The 16,478-nt window shown below is 42.2% G+C and overlaps 1 long non-coding RNA gene across 1 annotated transcript in view; it reads right to left on the reverse strand.

The window, feature by feature from the left end:
* Positions 1–11,595: 11,595 nt before the first annotated feature.
* LOC123575550 (uncharacterized) overlaps positions 11,596–16,478 on the reverse strand; it is a 42,011-nt gene continuing 37,128 nt past the window's right edge. The window contains exons 2-3 of the long non-coding RNA XR_006700827.3: positions 13,857–14,027; positions 11,596–11,706 (exon numbers count right to left, since the gene is read on the reverse strand). This is a non-coding gene — a long non-coding RNA (uncharacterized lncRNA). The remainder of the gene's footprint in view (positions 11,707–13,856; positions 14,028–16,478) is intronic.

Consider the following 16,478-nt stretch of genomic DNA (forward strand, 5'->3'; position numbering starts at 1 on the left):
TCTGTTCACCCAGCGCCTGTGACCTGGACCCAGTCCGCGGCGCACAGACCCCGGCTCTGGGCACCCCTGGTGAGGGCCTTCTGCACCACGGCTCCGCACAGCACCAGCCAGCTCGCTCCTGCAGCTTCAGTTCTTTTGTTGCAGTCCTGACGGGTCAGTCACCTGAGCATCCATGCTGCCAGGTGACAAACCCAGGCATGCAGAGATGTAATCCTTTACCCAAGGTGACACGATGTGGAGCTGAATCCAAGTCTGGGAGTCTGGTGACCGTGTCTGGGCTCTAACCGCGCAACCGCCTCACAGTGAAACAAATTGGGGACTGGCCTTTTCCTGAGTGGCCTTAGGAAGGTGCAGTGGCCTGCAGCCTCCTGTCCCATCCCCGCCATTGACAAGTACATCGATGTCCCACAGCTGTGCCACTAGAGGCTGTTTGACTGTGGTAGTTCACATGTATCTGCTTAGTCCTCTTTTGCCAGACTGTGTGCTTTGTGTGCCAGTTCTAATTTAAGTAAAAATCTGGACATTCTTGGTTATCCCACGTGGAGTAAGGACTGAGCAAACTCACATCCATCACCCTGGCCAGGGCCTGAGAGCAGCAGCCTCTCGGCCAGGGGCTCTGTTAGGAGGACTCTGGGCGTGGGGGAAGGGAGGGAGAAGCCCTGTTACTAAGAGTTAAGGACCAAACAGTCAGCAGGCCCAGGAACCCCAGCGGAGCTCCACCATAAGTGAATGTCTAGTTCGACTATATTTTCTTGTAGAATCATTAACTCCAAAAAAATTGAACTGAATCATGTGCGATTCACAAACACACGACTTTACCATCTCACCAGAAACACTCTTACCACAAGGACGCTAAGTCGGTTCTGTAAAATGTGGGCTACATGATGTACCGCACAGCCTTGCAGGCTCCTGTTTTTCTTTCTTTTTCTCTTTCTTAGGATTAGAATGAGTACATGTAAAGTGCTTAGTGTAGGAGGTGGCAGAGAGAGTAGATACTCAATAAATAACAGCAATCATAAGTGTACAAAGTGGGCCATGTGCCTGGCATTGCCCCTCACCCCTGCCTCCCCTTCTAAGCAGCCTGTTGAGCACTTGGTAATTCCTCACTTGAAAGAGATTACAAAGAGGTTTGTTTGGTTTATATTTAAATTTTTTTTTTATTGTGGTAAGATGCACATAACATAAAATTTGTACATTCACATTGTTGTACAACCTCATCACCATCTATCTCCAGAACTTTTTCATCATCTCAGACAGAAACTCTGTCCTCATTTAACACAGACTCCCCATTCCCTCCTTCCCTCCCATCCCTATCTCCTGGTAACCACCATTCTACTTTCTGTCTCTCTGAGTTTGAGTACTCTAGGTATAGGCTATAAAGAGGTTTGATCAACACAAACCATAATAAACCTTAAACCTATAGAATTCAATTAAAGGGTTGGTTTCTCCCATGTCTTCACACAGCTATCACCCTTCACAAAAGTTTCTAAATCAAAGAAGGAAAGTAGGGACTCCTTGTCTTGGGTCTGCAAGACTTTCCCAGCCGTGAGATTGCTCACTGGCCAACCTTGAGCCTCTTAGCTTCAGATCTTCCACTGCTCCACTGTTTCCTCCCAGTTCTTGCTGCTCATCCAGATGCTGCAGAATCAGCCACTTCCCAAACTTGGTGCCACTGGGAAAAGGTGCTCAGTTTTTCCCAGCCTTGCTACCATTTTTTTTTTTTCTGTTATTCCTCCCACAGGACATAAGCCTGTACTCTCTGGGTAACAGAATGTTCTTTTACATTGTCCTCAGTTAAACCCTGGTCAACCAGTGCTTCCCTGAAAGTGACCAATTAATTCATCCAAGGACCAACTATCAGAAATACACTTGCTAGAAATCATCATTTATGATTCAATTTCCAAGCAAATCAGGAATTGTGGATCAAGAGTGTGTCCGAAGTGTGATGTTGAATTGTTACAGTCAGGTCAGACCTCTCATCTGATGCCTGCTGTAATATTATTCCTAGTATTTGCCTGAGAATGGAAGCTTTCCACTTAGTTACAGGAGTCAGACTTCCACCTCCTCCCGTACTTTGTAGCAAAGGCAGAAAGAAAGAAGGAGGAAGAAAGGAAGAAGGAAAAGAAGGAAGGAAGAGAAAAAGATGCCCTATGGCAAAATCCAGTGACGAGATTTCCATTTTTGGCAATAGCCAGAAAAACCAAACCAGTGTAGAACATCTAACAATGCTGGATAGAATATTTAAAATAAATCTTTAAAAATGCGTTGTTAATCATATGTGAAAATAAAGAATGTCTGAAAAGCCTGGAAGTGATGAAGAGGTTCAAAGCTGGAAACAGTAAGTGAAACTGGAAAGATAAGCAATTGTCATCCAGTTTTTGTCCTGGGAGTAGGGCGGAGGACAGGCAATCAATATCCTCTTTAGAGGGAGGGATCTGAAGCTGGGCTTTTTACAGCAGCTGGATCTAGAGCTGGGATGTGCAAACTACAACCTGTAAGCCAAACGCAGCCTACTACCTGATTTTGTAAAGTTTCATTGAAACGCAGCCATGTCTTTCCTTATCATATTATCTGTAGTTGCTTTTGCAAAACGAGGGCAGAGTTGAATCGTTGCAGCCGTATGGACCACAGAAGAGAATAAATTTACTACCTGGCCCTCTATAGAAAAAGTTGACTGTGATTCTTGAGTAACAGAGTAGGAAAAGACACTTGCCTGAGTTGGTTTTGGTTTTGAGTGGAGGGAGGGAATAAAGGGAAAAAACAATCAATCCTTAGAATCAAAAAGTTCAATAAAACTGAGAGAAGACATTACAAACAAACCAAACCAATGCCAAAAGTGAAAGAAGGCACAATTACAAATAGAATTATAATTCTATTTGTAATAATAGAAAGGTAATAAAATAGAATATATTGAACAACTTTATGACAATCAATCTGGAATCAGGTGAAGTAGAAATATTTACAGGAAATATAAATTACCAAAACTGACTCCAGAAGAAATAGTAAGCCTGAATCATCCTATGTTTATGAAAAACGTGAATCTTCAGTTAAAAAATATCTGTCCTTAAGGAGAACACCAGGCTCAGTTAGTTTTTTTTTTTTTTTTTTTTTTTTTTTTTGAGACGGAGTCTGGCTCTGTCGCCCAGGCTGGAGTGCAGTGGCCGGATCTCAGCTCACTGCAAGCTCCGCCTCCCAGGTTCACGCCATTCTCCTGCCTCAGCCTCCCGAGTAGCTGGGACTACAGGCGCCCGCCACCTCGCCCGGCTAGTTTTTTGTATTTTTTAGTAGAGATGGGGTTTCACCGTGTTAGCCAGGATGGTCTTGATCTCCTGACCTCGTGATCCGCCCGTCTCGGCTCCCAAAGTGCTGGGATTACAGGCTTGAGCCACCGCGCCCGGCCCGCCTCAGTCAGTTTTGTGTGCCAGTTTGAATTCTCAGAGCTGAAAATTCCAATCTTACATAAAGTCTTTGAGAGTTTTACAGTAAGACTAGAGAACCAATTTATATAACAAAATCAACTCAAAATGGATGAAAAATCTAAACGTAAGACCTGAAAGAGTAACACTTCTGTTTAAATTTAACTTTAAATGGTCACACATTTAAATAGTGGCTACCATACTGGACAATCCCGCTCTGAAATCTAGAGGAAATGGGAAAACTTCTTGCCATTGGTACTTTGTTGCCATTGCTTTTTGATATAACCCCAAAACACAGGCAACAAAAGCAAAAATAAACAATTGGAATTATCAAGTTAAAAAGCTTATGCACAGGAAAGGGAACAATCAACAGAGTGAGGAAACAACCTGCAGAATGGGAGAAAATATCTGTGAACCATACATCTGATAAGGAGTTAATATAAAAATATATAAGCACCTGAAAGAACTCAATAGCAAGGAAACAAGTAATCCAATTTTAAAAATTGGGTGAAGGACCTGAAAAGACATTTCTCAAAAGATGGCATACAAATAGCCAATGGGTTTATTAAAAAAATGCTCAACATCATTGATCATCAGGGAATGCAAATTAAAGCCAGGATGAGATATTACCTCACATCTGTTTGGATGGCTATTATAAAAAATATAAGAGATTAAAGAATGTTGTTGAGGATGTGTGGAAAAGGAAACCCTTGTAAACTGTTGGTGGGAATTTAAATTAATACAGTCATTTTGGAAAACAGTATGGAGGTTCCTCAAAAAGTTAAAAACAGATCCCGGCACGGTGGATCATGCCTGTAATCCCAGCACATTGGGAGGCCGAGGCGGGTGGATCATGAGGTCAGGAGCTCGAGACCAGCCTGGCCAATGTGGTGAAACCCTGTCTGTACTAAAAATACAAAAATTAGCTGGGCATGGTAGTCCTAACTGCTGGGGAGGCTGAGGCAGGAGAATTGCTTGAACCCGGGAGGCAGAGGTTGCAGTGAGCCGAGATCGCGCCACTGCACTCCAGCCTGGGTGACAGAGCAAGACTCCATTTCAAAAAAAAAAAAAAAAAAGTTAAAAACAGAACTACCACATGGTCGAGCCATTATGTTTGTGGATATATATCCAAAGGAAATGAAATACTTACATTGAAGAGGTATCTGCACTCCCATGTTCACTGCAGCATTATTATCCATAACTAAGATATGGAAACAACCTAACTGTCCATCAACAAATAAATGAATAAGAAAAATATGGTATATATACACAACAAAATACTATTCAGCCTTAAGAAAGAAAGAAATCCTGTCATTTTCAAGAAGGATAAACCTGGATCACATTATGCTAAGTGAAATAAACCAGGCATAGAAAGACAAATGCTACAAGGTCTCACTTATATGTGGAATCCAAAAGAGTTGAACTCACAGAAGCAGAGAGGTGGTTACCAGGGGCTGGAGAGTAGGAGACAGGGAAGATATTGGTTAAAGAATGTAGAATTTCAGTTAGACAGGAGGAATAAGTGAGAATTCTATTGTGCAACATGGTGATTATAGGAAACAACAATGTATTATATGCTTAAAAATTGCTCAGAGAGTAGATTTTAAATTTTCTTACCATCAAAAAAGATGTGTGAGGTTAATTAGCTTGATTTAGTCATTTCACAATATATACATATATTAAAACATCATGTTATATACCTTAAATAAATATATAATTTTGTCAATTAAAAAAAGTAAAAAAGAGGAATAAAGTTGGAGTGAAATAATTAGAAATATAATTACTCGTAGATACGTTATTGTCTATATGCTAAAAACCACAGAATTTACAATGAAATCATTACATTGATAAAATATATATATATCTGTTGTTTTCTGACTTTTTAATGATCGCCATTCTAAGTGGCGTGAGATGGTATTTCACTATGGTTTTGATTTGCATTTCTTTAATGACCAGTGATGATGGGCTTTGTTTCATATGTTTGTTGACTGCAAAAATGTCTTCTTTTGAGAAGTGTCTGTTCATATCCTTTGCCCACTTTTTGATGGGGTTGTTTTTTTTCTTGTAAATTTCTTTAAGTTCTTTGTAGATTTTAGATATTAGCCCTTTGTCAGATGGATAGATTGTAAAAATTTTCTCCCATTCTGTAGGTTGCCTGTTCACTGTGATGATAGTTTCTTTTGCTGTGCAGAAGCTCTTTAGTTTAATTAGATCTCATTTGTCAATTTTGGCTTTTGTTGCCATTGCTTTTGGTATTTTAGTCATGAAGTCTTTGCCCATGCCTATGTTCTGAATGGTATTGCCTAGGTTTTCTTCTAGTGTTTTTATGGTTTTAGGTCTTATGTTTAAGTCTTTAACCCATGTTGAGTTAATTTTTGTATAAGATGTAAGGAAGGGGTCCAGTTTCAGTTTTCTGCATCTGGCTAGCCAGTTTTCCCAACATCATTTATTAAATAGGGAATCCTTTCCCCATTGCTTGTTTTTGTCAGGTTTGTCAAAGATCAGATAGTTGTAGATGTGTCGCATTATTTCTGAGGCCTCTGTTCTGTTCCATTGATCTATATCGCTGTTTTGGTACCAGTACCATGCTGTTTTGGTTACTGTAGCCTTGCAGTATAGTTTGAAGTCAGGTAGTGTGGTACCTCCTGCTTTGTTCTTTTTGCCTAGGATTTTCTTGGCTATGTGGGCTCTTTTTTTGGTTCCATGTGAAATTTAAAGTAGTTTTTTCCAATTCTGTGAAGAAAGTCCATGGTAGCTTGATGGGGATAGCATTGAGTCTATAAATTACTTTGGCAGTATGGTCATTTTCACAACATTGATTCTTCCTATCCATTAGCATGGAATGTTTTTCCTTTTGTTTGTGTACTTTCTTATTTCTTTGAGCAGTGGTTTGTAGTTCTCCTTGAAGAGGTCCTTCACATCCTTTGTAAGTTGTATTCCTAGGTATTGTATTGTCTTTGTAGCAATTGTGAATGGCAATTCACTCATGATTTGGCTCTCTGTTTGTGTATATTATTATTAATATACTATTACCTTATTAGTGTATAGGAATGCTTGTGATTTTTGCACATTGATTTTGTATCCTGAGACTTTGCTGAAGTTACTTATCAGCTTAAGGAGATTTTGGGCTGAGACGATGGGGTTTTGTAAATAAACAATCATGTGATCTGCAAACAGAGACAATTTAACTTCCTCTCTTCCTATTTGAATTCCTTTATTTCTTTCTCTTGCCTGATTGCCCTGGCCAGAACTTCCAATACTATGTTGCATAGGAGTGGTGAGAGAGGGCATCCTTGTCTTGTGCCGGTTTTCAAAGGGAATGCTTCCAGTTTTTGCCCATTCAGTATGATACTGGCTGTGGGTTTGTCAAAAATAGCTCTTATTATTTTGAGATACGTTCCATCAACACCTAGTTTATTGACAGTTTTTAGCATGAAGGGGTGTTGAATTTTATTGAAGGACTTTTCTGCATTTATTGAGATAATCATGTGGTTTTTGTCATTGGTTCTGTTTATGTGATGGATTACATTTATTGATTTGCACATGTGGAACCAGCCTTGCATCCCAGGGATGAAGCTGACTTGATCGTGGTGGATAAGCTTTTTCATGTGTTGCTGGATTTGGTTTGCCAGTATTGTATTGAGGATTTTCACATTGATGCTCGTCAGGGATATTGGCCTGAAATTTTCTTTTTTTGTTGTGTCTCTGCTGGGTTTTGATATCAGGATGATGCTGGCCTCATAAAATGAGTTAGGGAGGAGTTCCTCTTTTTCTCTCATTTGGAATAGTTTCAGAAGTAATGGTACCAGCTCCTTTTTGTACTGCTGGTAGAATTCGGCTGTGAATCCGTCTGATCCTGAGCTTTTTTTAGTTGGTAGGCTATTAATTACTGTCTCAATTTCAGAACTTTTATTGGTTTATTCAGGGATTCGACTTCTTCCTAGTTTAGTCTTGGGAGGGTGTATGTGTCCAGGAATTTATCCATTTCTTCTAAATTTTCTAGTTTATTTGCGTAGAGGTGTTTATAGTATTCTCTGGTGGTAGTTTGTATTTCTGTGGGATCAGTGTTGATCTCCCTTTTATCATTTTTCATTGTGTCTGTCTGATTCTTTTCTCTTTTCTTCTGTATTAGCCTGTCTAGCGGTCTATGTATTTTGTTAATCTTTTCAAAAAACCAGCTCTTGGATTTATTGATTTTTTTGAAGGGTTTTTCGTGTCTCTGTCTCCTTCAGTTATGCTCTCATCTTAGTTAATTCTTGCCTTCTCTTGTTTTTGAATTTGTTTGCTCTTGTTTCTCTAATTCTTTTAATTGTGATGTTAGGGTGTCGACTTTAGATCTTTCCTGCTTTCTCTTGTGGGCATTTAGTGCTATAAATATCCCTCTAAACACTGCTTTAACTGTATCTCAGAGATTGTGGTACGTTGTGTCTTTATTCTCATTGTTTCAAATAACTGATTTGTTTCTGCCTTAATTTCGTTATTTACCCAGTAGTCATTCAGGAGCAGGTTGTTTAGTTTCCATGTAAGTGTGGGGTTTTGAGTGAATTTCTTAATCCTGAATTCTAACTTGATTGCACTGTGGTCTGAGAGACTGTTTGTTATGATTTCCTTTCTTTTGCATTTGCTGAGGAGGGTTTTACTTCCAATTATGTGGTCAATTTTAGAATAAGTGCTATGTGGTGCTGAAAAGAATGTATATTCTGTTGATTTGGAGTGGAGAGTTCTGTAGATGTCTATTAGGTCCACTTGGTCCAGAGCTGAGTTCAAGTCCTGAATATCCTTGTTAATTTTCTGTCTCGTTGCTCTAATATTGACAGTGGGGTGTTAAAGTCTCCCACTACTATTTTGTGGGAGTCTAAGTCTGTTTGTAGGTCTCTAAGAACTTGCTTTATGAATCTGGGTGCTCCTGTATTGGGTGCATATATATTTAGGATAGTTAGCTCTTTTTGTTGCATTGTTCCCTTTACCATTATGTAATGCCCTTCTTTGTCTTTTTGATCTTTGTTGGTTTAAAGTCTTTTTATCAGAGACTAGGATTGCAACCCATGCTTTTTTTTTGCTTCCCATGTGCTTGGTAAATATTCATCCATTGCTTTATTTTGAGCCGATATGTATCTTTGTATGTGAGATGGGTCTCCTCAATAAAGCACACCAATGGGTCTTGACACTTTATCCAATTTGCCAGTCTGTGTCTTAATTGAGGCATTTAGCCCATTTACATTTAAGGTTAATATTGGTATGTGTGAATTTGATCCTGTCATTGTGATGCTAGCTGGTTATTTTGCCCGTTAGTTGATGCAGTTTCTTTATAGTGTCAGTGGTCTTTACAATTTTTTTTTGTAGTGATGGGTACCAGTTGTTCCTTTCTGTATTTAGTGCTTCCTTCAGGAGCTCTTGTAAGACAGGCCTGGTGGTTACAAAATCTCTCAACATTTGCTTGTCTGTAAAGGATTTTATTTCTCCTTCACGTATGAAGCTTAATTTGGCTGGATATGAAATTCTGGGTTGAAAATTCTTTTCTTTAAGAATGTTGAATGTTGGCCCCCACTCTCTTCTGGCTTGTGGGGTTTCTGCTGAAAGATCCACTGTTAGTCTGATTGGTTTCCCTTTGTGAGTAACTTGACCTTCTCTCTGTCTGCCCTTAACATTTTTTCCTTCATTTCAATCTTGGTTAATCTGACCATTATGTGTCTTGGGGTTGCTCTTCTCGAATAGTATCTTTGTGGTGTTCTCTGTATTTCCTGAATTTGAATGTTGGTCTGTCTTATTAGGTTGGGGAAGTTCTCCTAGATAATATCCTGAAGAGTGTTTTCCAACTTGGTTCCATTCTCCCTGTCACTTTCAGGTACACCAATCAAACCTAGGTTTGTTTTTTTCACATAGTCCCATATTTCTTGGAGGCCTTGTTCATTCCTTTTCATCTTTTTCCTCTAATCTATCTTCAAGCTTTATTTCATTAAGTTGATTTTCAATCCCTGATATCCTTTCTTCTGCTTGATTGATTCTGCTCTCGATACTTGTGTATGCATCACAAAGTTCTAGTGCTATGTTTTTCAGCTCTATCAGGTCATTTATGTTCTTCTCTAAACTAGTTTTTCTAGTTAGAATTTCTCTAACCTTTTTTCAAGTTTCTTAGCTTCCTTGCATTGGTTTAGAACATATTCCTTTAGCTCAGAGGAACCCTACTTCTGTGAATTCATCAAACTCATTCTCCATCCAGTTTTGTTCTCTTGCTGGTGAGGAGTTGTGATCCTTTGGAGGAGAATAGGAGTTCTGTTTTTTGGAATTTTCAGACATTTTGTGCTGGTTTTTCCTCATCTGTGTGGATTTATCTACCTTTGTTCTTTGATGTTGGTGACCTTTGGATGGGGTTTTTGTGTGAATGTCCTTTTTGTTGATGTTGATGCTATTCCTTTCTGTTTGTTAGTTTTCCTTTGTTAGAAGGAAAAATGTCAGGTCCCTCTGCTTCAGGTCTGCTGGAGTTTGTTGGAGGTCCACTCCAGACCCTGTTTGCATGGTTATCACCAGCAGAGGCTACAGAACAGCAAAGATTGCTTCCTGTTCCTTCCTCAGGAAGCTTTGTCCCAGATGTCACTAGATGCCAGCTGGAGCTCTCCTTTATGAGGTGTCTATCGACCCCTGCTGAGAGGTGTCTCTCAGTCAGGAAGCACGGGTCAGGGACTCACTTGAGGAGGCAGTCTGTCCCTTAGCAGAGCTTGAGTGCTGTGCTGGGAGATTTGCTGCTCTATTCAGAGTTGGCAGGCAGGAACGTTTAAGTCTGCTGAAGCTGTGCTCACAGCTGCCCCTTCCTCCAGGTGCTCTGTCCCAGGGAGATGGGAGTTTTATTCATAAGCCCCTGATGGGGACTGCTGCCTTTCTTTCAAAGATGCCCTACCCAGAGAGGAGGAATCTAGAGAGGCAGTCTGGCTACAGTGGCTTTGCAGAGCTGCGGTGGGCTCTGCCCGGTTTGAACTTCCCTGTGGCTTTGTTTACACTATGAGGAGAAAACTGCCTACTCATGCCTCAGTAATGGTGAATGCCCCTTCCCCCACCAAGCTCAAGCATCCCAGGTCAACTTCAGACTGCTGTGCTGGCAGCGAGAATTTCAAGCCAGTGGATCTTAGCTTGCTGGGCTCTGTGGGGGTGGGGTTCCCTGAGCTAGACCACTTGACTCCCTGGCTTCAGCCCCTTTTCCAGGATAGTGAGCAGTTCTGTCTCACTGGCATTCCAGGTGCCACTCGGGTATGAAAAAAACTCCTGCAGCTAGCTCAGTGTCTGCCCAAACAGTCACCCAGTTTTGTGCCTGAAACCCAGGGCCCTGGTGGTATAGGCCCCTGAGGGAATCTCCTGGTCTGCAGGTTGTGAAGATTGTGGGAAAAGCATAGTATCTGGGCTGGAGTGCACCATTTCTCATGGCACAATCCCTTGTGGCTTCCCTTGGCTAGGGGAGGGAGCACCCCTTGTGTTTCCTGGGTGAGGCAATGCCACCCTGCTTTGGTTTGCTTTCTGTGGGCTGCACCCAGTGTCTAACCAGTTCCAATGAGATAAGCTGGATTCCTCAGTTGGAAATGCAGAAATCACCCGCCTTCTGTGTTGATCTCACTGGGAGCTACAGACCAGAGCTCTTCCTATTTGGTCATCTTGCCAGCCACCTCCATAATCATATTTTTCTAATTAATAATATAAAATATGCAATTGCATATATATATTTGGCTGGCCATATATGTGTGTGTGTACATATATATGTGTATATATGTATGTGTATATATATGTATATATATATGTACACACACACGCATAGAGAGATGGACCTATTTCTCCGTGGCCAGCCAAATACGAGTACTTTCTTTTCAGCCTATATTTCAGTTAATACTGGTAATTTATCTTTTCTCAGAAAAAAATTTCGATTTTATTCAAGTTTTCTTATTGCCAGATGGCCTAACATAATAGTCCCTTACAATTGCTTTCTTTGTGTTTGGAATAAATTTTCCTTTCTGATTTCTAATTTGGGGATTGGTTTCTCATTTTGTTATTTATTCACTGACTCATTCCATAAATAAGTATTGAAGGCTTAACATATAGTTATTATTGTAGGTCTTTGGAATTTTGTGGGATTTATTGTCTAGTTGGGGAGAGATAGACAAGGACCAAGTGCCTTAGTCCATTTTGCATTGCTGTAAAAAAAAATACTTGAGACTGGGCAATTTATAATGAACATAAATGTATTGGCTCACAGTTATGGATGCTAAGTCCAATATCAAGACACTGGCATCTGTTGAGGGCCTTCTTGCTGTATCATCCCATGGTAGAAGGTGAATGGGAGAGAGAAAGAGAGACAGAGTTAAACATCTTAATACCATTGCAATTGCAATTAAAATTTCATCATGAGTTTTGGAGGGGACACATATTCAAATTATATAATTCTATTCCTGGTCTCCCAAAATTCATGTTGTTCTCACATACGAAAGACATTCATTCTATCTCAGTGGCCCCCAAAGTCTTAACTCATTCCTGTATCAACTCAAAAGTTCAAAATCCAGAGTCTCATCAAAATTAGACATGAGCAAGATTCAAGGCATGATTCGTCCTGAGGCAAATTCCTCTCCATCTGTAAGCCTATGAAATTAAACAAGTACATGCTTCCAAAATACAATGGTGGAACAGGTATAGGATAGACATTCCCATTCCAAAAGGGAGTAATAGAAAAGAAGAAAGGGGTAACTGATCTCAAAGAAGTTCAAAACCCAACAGAGTGAACAGCATTAAATCTAAGACTTCAGAATAATCTTTGACTTCATATGCCACCTTTTGGGCATGCTGTGGTGGGGATTGGGCACCCAAGGCCTTGGGGAGCTCCAGCCCTATGACTTTACTGGACTCGGCCTGCAAAGCAGCTCTCTTGGGTTGTAATCTTGTACCTGCAGTTTGCCTAGGCTGGTGTTGCAGGCTGGCGGCTCTACAGTTCTGGGGTCTTGGAGGTGACCTTGTCCCCATGGCTCCATTAGGCCTAGTGGGGACTCTCTGCAGCAACTCTGTCCTCACACTTCTCCTGGGCATTGCCCAAGTGAGGGCTCTCTGCAATGACTTCACTCCTGTGGTAAGTCTCTGCCTGTGACATCTTTTAAAATCTATGGCAGGCACCCATGCTTTCTTAGCTCTTGCATCCTGTGCACCTGCAGAATCAGCATCACATGGATGCTGCTAGGGTTTCTGGCATGTACCTTCTGAAGCAGCGGGCCAAGCTGTACCTGGTCTACTTGAGCCATGGCTGGGGCAGCTGGAGGAGTGGGAAGCAGAGACTTGAGGCAGCCCTGGACAGTGCAGCCCAAAGTCTGGAGGGTCCCCTAGGCCTCTCTTTTGACGTATGTCCATCCTCAGGAAGGATCTGGCACTCTGGACTTGTGATGGGAGGGATATCACCAATAATGTCTGAAGTGACTTGGGGGTCATTGGTGAACAGCCTCTGGCTTCCTTCTATCCACATGAATCTCCTTATCAAATGGTGAGGTGGCTGCATCACTGGTTTCCTCTCCTGAAAATGCTCTTTCATCCTCTATCACAAGGCCAGGTTGAGAATCCTTTAAATCCTTAAACTATGTTTTTCTTTTAACTATACAATTTTGTTTTTAAATAAATTTTCTCTTCTCAAAATTTAGTATACACAGTTATGAGAAGCCACACCGCACCCTGAATACTTCGTTGCTTAGATATTTCTTTGACCAGGTGTTCTAGTTCATTTCTCTTACATTCTGCCTTTCACAAAGCACTTGGGGTGGACACAATTTAGCTAAGGTCTTTGCCACTTTGTAACAAGGTGGCTTTTACTCCAGTGTCTGGTACCTTTTCTCTCATTTCAACTTGAGACCTCATCAGAATTGCCTTGACTGTCCTTATTTCTACCAACATTCTGATCACGACCACTTAGTAATCTCTAGGAAGATTCAGACTTTCCCTACAGCCCCTTTCTTCCTCTGACTCCTCACTAGAATTGCTCTTAATGCTCCTTTCATGGCAATACAAGCTATTTCCAGTCAGCTTCTCCAAACTCTTCCAGTCTCTACCCATTGCCCAGTTTCAAAGCTGCTTCTACATTTTCATGTGTTTGTTATGGCACAACCTCCACTTCTTGATACCAATTTTCTGTCTAAGTCCATTTGTGCTACTATAACAAAATACTTGAGACTGGGTGATTTATAATGAACAGAAATTCACTGGCTCACAGTTACGGAGGCTGAGAAGTCCAATATCAGGTGTCAGTGTCTTTCAAGAGCCAGCCTTCTTGCTATATTATCCCAAGGCAGAAGGGAGACGGTGAGGAAGGTGAGAGAGGGCGAGAGAAAGACAAAGAAGAGAGGGCAAACACACACCCCCTTTTTTTTTTGAAACTTTGATTTTAGGTTCGGGGGAACATGTGACGGTTTGTTACATAGGTATACTCACATCAGTCCTTTTAGTTCTGTGTGGGGAAACGTTAGGACAATCATGAAATTCGTTTTGGGGGCTCTGGTGTGTGAGGAAGGGGCTGCAGAGCCTCCTGCTCAGGGCACACTTTCTGGAGGCTGTGCACTTCACAGGCTGGTCAGAGAGGTGGACAACGGGCTGCTCAGTGACCTGTAACAGGGATGTCAATAGGTCAGACAGTGACTCGGAGCCTGAGAACACACCACTTTAACGTCCAGCAGTGAGTTCCCAGCCCATCCAGCCCCAACCTGATTGAGCTGCACAGGGGTGAAGGTGTTTCTCTCTGATCCCCCACCGAAGCGCCCAGAGCATGAGAATCCCCTAACGTTGTACAGATTATTACATCACCATGGTATTAAGCCCAGAACCCAATAGCTATCTTTTCTGCTCCCCTCCCTCCTCCCACCCTCCGCCCTCAAGTAGACCCCAGTGTCTGTAGTTTCCTTCTTTGAAACACACCCCTTTCTAACAAACCCACTTCCATGATAACAGCATTAATTCATTCATGAAGGCAGAGCCCTAATGGCTTAATCACCTCTTAAAGCTCTCACCTCTTAAAACGGTTATAATGGCAATGAAATTTCAAAATGAATTTTTGAGAGGACAAAGATTCAAACCATAGTGCCAGGTAAACATAAATGTTATAATTTCATGTACTTATGAGTATTACTAACAAAACCTGAACAAGACAAGAGATATTTTTGACAATGAGGACGTCTATAAGGAGGTGTCCTCTTCCATTTAGCAATTTCTGCTTGATATTTAATGGTGGATAATTTGGCACATAGAGGATTATGACAGACCCATGTTTATTATAGATTATGTGTTTCATTATTATAATGTGGAATTTTAATGCCTTTTAGCACTTTAAAGCCAATTAGCTTTGTGATATTGTCATGGAAGCTGCCCCTGCTTTCTTCCCATTTCTGTCCACGTGGGTCTCTGCACTGTCCCTCTCTGTTCACCTTCCTGGTTACTTTGCTGGGAAACTCTCATTTATGCAGCACATAGTAATTTTTACTCCAGTTGCATTTATCTTATTTACATATATTGTTATGGCAGATGTACTTGCTCTTACTTTCATCCTCTTTTTTTTTTTTTTTTGAGACGGAGTCTCGCTCTGTCGCCCAGGCTGGAGTGCAGTGGCGCGATCTCGGCTCACTGCAAGCTCCGCCTCCTGGGTTTACGCCATTCTCCTGCCTCAGCCTCCTGAGTAGCTGGGACTACAGGCACCCGCCACCGCGCCCGGCTAATTTTTGTATTTTTAGTAGAGACGGGGTTTCACTGTGGTCTCGATCTCCTGACCTTGTGATCCGCCCGCCTCGGCCTCCCAAAGTGCTGGGATTACAGGCGTGAGCCACCGCGCCCGGCCACTTTCATCCTCTTATGCTCCATTTTATATTTCTTCCAGTGGTTATTTGTATTTTCCACATTTTGCTAAATTGTTTATAGTTTCTTTGCATTTTCTTTTCTGTCTTAGTAATATGGAAGGCACACAGTCTCTCTCTCTCCCTCTCTCTCTCTCTCTTTTGAGCCAGAGTCTCGCTCTGTTGCCCAGGCTGGAGCACTGTGGCACAGTCTCAGCTCACTGCCACCTCTGCCTCCAAAGCTCTTAATTCTCCTGCCTCAGCCTCTCGAGTAGCTGGGATTACATGAGTGCACCACTACACCCAGCTAATTTTTGTATTTTTAGTAGAGATGGTTTCACCACGTTGGCTAGGCTGGTTTTGAACTCCTGACCTCAAGTGATCCACGTGCCTCAGCCTCCCAAAGTGCTAGGAATTACAGGCGTGAACCACCGCGCCTGGCCACGCAACCTCTTTTTAGTTCTATGTGGGGCAATGTTACGACAATTATGAAATCCCTTGTGGGGGCTCTGGTGTGTGAGGGAGGGGCTACAGAGCCTCCTATTCAGAGCACACTTTCTGGAGGCCGTGCATTTCACAGGTCGGTCAGAGAGGTGGACAACAGGTTGCTCAATGACCTGTATTAGGGCTGTTGACAGGTCAGACAGTGACCCCAAGCCTGGGAACATACCACTTTAGTGTCCAGCAGTGAGCTCCCAGCTCATCCAGCCTCAGCCTGATTGAGCTGCCCAGGAGTGAAGATGTTTCTCTCTGACCCCCCACTGAAGCATCCAGAGCATGAGAATCTCTTAATGGAGGCTGCCATGGCTGAGCCCCCCAGTGAGGGATGCTTTGGACTAAGAAGACAGCTATACCCAGGGGTGCCACCTGAAACCTTTGCACCAACACTGCTGGTGAGCTCACAATGCCAGACCTTGGACTCCAGGTAGTGAGGACTGTTCCATGTGTTTTCCAATGTCCCAGTGTGCCCCCACCCTGCCTAATGTGGGACCGTAACAGCTTTGCATGTACAGTGCAGGCAGGGAGGATCCTGGGAAACAGGCACTGCCTTGTCGCTGCTGTCTTCAGTGCAAACCAGGATATTCCCAGGGGCACAGACTTCATGTGACTATGCCCCCTTCGCCAAGCACACTGGCCCGTGGCAGGAGGACTTGCTGCCAAATAATGGCTTGGAGTCCAGGGAGCTGTGATCTAGGCCACAGTGGGAGGTGAAGAGGGTGTGAGCTGAGGCGCC

Source organism: Macaca fascicularis, chromosome 9 (assembly GCF_037993035.2).
Source record: "Macaca fascicularis isolate 582-1 chromosome 9, T2T-MFA8v1.1".
NCBI lineage: Eukaryota > Metazoa > Chordata > Mammalia > Primates > Cercopithecidae > Macaca > Macaca fascicularis.